We start from the raw sequence: 4,563 nt of genomic DNA, 5'->3' as shown, positions 1-4,563 counted from the left end.
TCTGTAGACCAGGCTGGTCTCGAACTCACAGAGATCCGCCTGCCTCTGCCTCCCGAGTGCTGGGATTAAAGGCGTGCGCCACCATCGCCCGGCCCCCCAACACGTTTTTTAACCCAGTCTTCATTTTGAAGATTGCCCTGTGGAGAATTGACTACAGGGGGCAGGTGGAAGCCAGGGACCAATGGGGTGTTTTCCTGTCAGTATTGAGGTGTGACTTGGTGGGGGGCAGAATGATGGCTACAGATGAGGGGAGTATGACCCGCTGTGCTTGGGGATATTTGAACGTCCAATGGCTAGGACTTGCTGGTGAGAGTGAGGATTAGAAAATGGGATCGAGGATGATGACTCGTGGTGGGGTCTGTGTGTGTGTGTGTGTTTCATTTTATGTGTATGGATATTTTTCTTGTGAGGTGACTGGGAAGGTCAGAACAGGGTGTCAGATCCTGACCTGAAGTTTAGCCTGTGAGTGCTTTCTGGGTGCTGGGAATCTCTGTAACAGCTCTGCCGGTCCTGGAACTCACTCGGTAGACCAGGCTGGCCTCGAACTCAGAGATCTACCTGCCTCTGCCTTCTAAGTGCTGGGATTAAACATATGCCACCAAACCTGACCATTTAGTGCTCTTGACTGCTGAATGCGTGTGTGCACTGTTGAGACAAGGATCACTCTCAAACTCAGTGTGCAGCCTGCAGAATTCCTCCACAGTACATGTGCTGGAGTTACTACATGTGCCACCATCTCTGGCTTAGATAAGTTTTTAAACAATTTATGTCTTATGTATGAATGCCTTGCAAGTATACCTGCATCCCAGAAGAGGGCATCAGATCCTATTATAGATGGTTGTGAGCTACCATGTGGTGGCTAGGAATTGAACTCAGACTCTCCGCAAAAGCAGTCCGTGCTCTTAACTGCTGAGCCATCTCTCCAGCTCCATAAAAATTTTTAAAATTTGTAACTATTTTTTAATTAATTAATTAATTTTGAGACAGGGTTTCTCTGTGTAACAGTCCAGGCTGTCCTGGAACTCTTTGTAGACCAGGCAGGCCTCCAACTTACTGAGATCTGCTTGCTAGCTAACTCAGCCTCCTGACTCAAGGTTAATTTTAATAGCACAAATGCAAACTCAGGGTTGACAGTGTGATCGAATATCTCCCAACATACAGAAAGTATCTTAAGCACTGTAATTTAGTAATTTACGTGCTGTGAAGATGGAAATGAGGAACAAGAGATGGAGGTAAGAGGCCAAAAAGGGCTGGGGTGCAGTTCTAGGGGTACAGCTTCTGCTCAGCGGCATAAGGCTTTGGATTCCACTCTCAGCACTGGAAAAAGAAACAGGCTGGTGTGTGGGTTGGGGCAGAACGTGAAGCATACTGGGAACCAACCAAAGAAACCTCCTGGAAGCACTGATGTGGACCAAAACTGGCCTTGGAAAGCAGTCTTGGCATGGTGGGGGATAAACTTTCAAGGTACTGCACACGGAGGATGTTAGGTACAGACTTATCTTTCAAGAGTTGGCAAGACGGTTTAGCAGATAAAGGCACGGTTGCTAAACCTGACAGCCTGGAGAGAACTGACTCCCACAAGTTGTCCTCTGACCTCGATACCTGTTCTGTGTCACATGTGTGCCGCTTCTACCTCACGAAAATAAGGAAGAAAGTATGCAGTGAAGGGAAAAGGATCCAGAGAACAGAGAGAAGGACTGTCTTTTTTGTTGGAGGGAGGCTGCTTGCTGGTTCCCAGCTGCTCTCTGCTTGTTCTCCCCAGCCGCCCAGAACTGAAATAATCACACAGAAACTGTATTAACTAAATCACTGCTTGGCCCATTAGCTCTAACTTCTTATTGGCTAACTCTTACATATTAATCCATTTTTATTAATTTGTGTATTGCCACGTGGCTGTGGCTTACCAGGTAAAGTTTGGGCATCTGTCTCCAGTGGGGCTCCATTGCTTCTCTGACTCCGCCTTCTCTTTCATTCAGCGTAGTTTTCCCCGCCTAGCTGTGTTCCTGTACAGCTCTGCTATAGGCCCAAAGCAGTTACTTTATTTATCAATGGTAATCACAGCACACAGAGGGAAATCCTACATCATTGTTTGAAAGAAGCTCACGTTTGCCAAGCATCCAACCCAGGGCCTTGTAAATGCTAAGCCCAAATTCTGTCAGTGAGCTTCACCCACAGCTCCAAAAAGATTATTTCAGGAGGACAAGGAACGATGATAGGATTTTTAACATGAATAAGTTAAAAAAAAATGCAATCATTTTTACACTGCTGAAGGAAGGCATTCTTTGGAGCCTGTCCTGGAACTAGCTCTTGTAGACCAGACTGGCCTCGAACTCAGAGATCTGCCTGCCTCCAGAGTGCTGGGATTAAGGCATGTACCATTACCACACAAGGTGAAGGAAGGCATTCTTTTTGCTAAGTTAACCCTGGCACTGGCTTGCCATATACAGACATACGGAAACTCAGGTGAAGGGCATTTTGAAAAAGCATAGATACATGGCACAAGAGAAAGCACCAGGTATTTCTTGACATACTTGTCAAAAAGTAATTTATTTCAAATGTGATGATCTGGATAATATATTGTTCTGGTCTTCTTCTTCTCCTCCTTCTCCTTCTTCTTTTGAGACATGGTTTCTCTGTGTAGCCTAGTCTGTCCTGGAATTTGCCTAGAGACCAGGCTGATCTTGAACACACAGTTTTTGTGTTACACCCTATGAAATCTTTCTGGGGTACACATTTTGCGATCTTAAGGAAAGAAGAATGGAATCTCTGTTAATCCTTGGGACAGAGATTATGCTTTGCTAGTGCTCATCAGCTGAAACTGAGCTTAACAACCCAGCAGTCTAACGTATCTAGAGATGCTAAGACATTCAGTACCTCTGGCTGGATGGTGGGATGCTTTTTCCATTTGGTGTGGCCTGGCCAACAGACATGATTGTTCGCCCAGGTTCTGAGTAGAAAAACTGAGCTGGCAGATGGGCCAGTGGGTGACAGTGCCTGCCAGGCAAGCCTGACTACTTGAGCGGCACATCTGGAAGCCAAGAGAGCCAACAGCTGAAAGGTGTCTCACCCCACCCGCCTCTTTCATATAGCTGAGGATCTGAAAAGTAGTCAACATGAACTGGAATCGGTTGTAATAAATGCTGGATTGAGAACAGTAGTAAAAACGGAGTACAAATGATAATATATACCACGTCAGAGAAGGAGACAGACTCGACTCTAAAGAACAAAGGTAGATTTGTGCATTAACTTGCAGCCTAAGGCTAAAGTGTCAAAGTTAAATCTGCAACATTTAAAGTCAACCCAGTGAGACAATGACAGAACTTGGAAACCACTCTGGACACACGAGAGACCTTGGCTTCAGGGAAGTGGCGGGTGGGACTCCTTTTCCAAGGGCTGTTATGTAACAGAACGACGGCCTGGAGCTGTAAGAGGAGAGCCCTATGGCAAAGCTACAGGGTCCGCAGCTGTCTCGGGCTAATTAGGGCAAAATGTAGTGCCGTGAGAGTCGGCCAGCAGCACGCCAGGGACGAGAGCTGTTCTAGAAAGCCTTGCCTTTTCAGCCTGTTTTCTCAAAGTGGGTGAGGTCAAGGCAGGCGCCCATCCCTTGTGTAGCTGTGGCGGTGTCTACGGCTCGCACAGCGCGCTCTCCTCTCCTACGGCTTCACTCCATCGCTAGGCACTATGGCTCCAGGGCCGGCAGCCGCGCTCCTTCATCTACCCTAGCCAAGCTGGCAGGACCCACGCCTTACATTCCTCTACTAATCCTGCCGCCTCCTCTCTCCACGTGCGAGTCTTAGCCCACGCCAGGCCATCACTCAGACATTCTGCCGGGGTGTGGGAACTGGCCACGCTGAAGACTTTTCGCCCACGGATTGTTTTAAATAAAGTTTTTCTCCAAAAAAAAAAAAAAAAAAGGTGGTTGTGGTGGCCGTGGTGGTGTCCTATCGAGGCCTCACACGATTGACCAATGAACGAAGAGGCAAGTCAGGAAGCCGGAAAGGCTTAGCGCTGACTGGCTGGTGTAGACGCTTGTCAGGACTGTACCATGCTAGCTCGGAGGAGGCTGATGAACTAAGAAAGGGCAGCGGCTTGTTCTTTTGAGTATTTTCGGGACGCACGAAGAATTCTTTTCTTAGGAGGTCTCCTTGGATACACTAGAATAGGAAGGCAGACAACAGGAGAGAGAGCGCTCGCCCGCCCGGCTCCCCAGTAGCCATCGGCGACACGACGGCCTCCCGGGCGCGCTCCCGCGTCCCTACGTGCTGGCGGCGCCGTGCCCGGGCAGCCAATCAGGAGGCGAGGTCGCCTCGGTCGCCCGCGGTCGCGCGCACGCCGCCGGGCGGCGTCGGGGGCGGGGGAGAGGGCGGGGTGAGTGGTGAATGGGAGAGTGGACGGGGGCGGGCGCGGCGGCGCGAGCCGCATGAATGAGAAGAACGTGCCCCGCGAGAGACGTCGCCCGCTTCCGCGCCGGGGAGCCAATGGGAACGCTGCGAGGCCCGGCGCCCCGAAGCTGAGGGCCACGGTCGCGCGCCGGTTCGGAGGCGAGCGGCGGCCGTCGGGAGC

The sequence above is a fragment of the Microtus ochrogaster genome, chromosome 4 (genome assembly GCF_000317375.1).
Source record: "Microtus ochrogaster isolate Prairie Vole_2 chromosome 4, MicOch1.0, whole genome shotgun sequence".
Taxonomy (NCBI): domain Eukaryota; kingdom Metazoa; phylum Chordata; class Mammalia; order Rodentia; family Cricetidae; genus Microtus; species Microtus ochrogaster.
Note: the sequence above shows the minus strand (reverse complement) of the source record.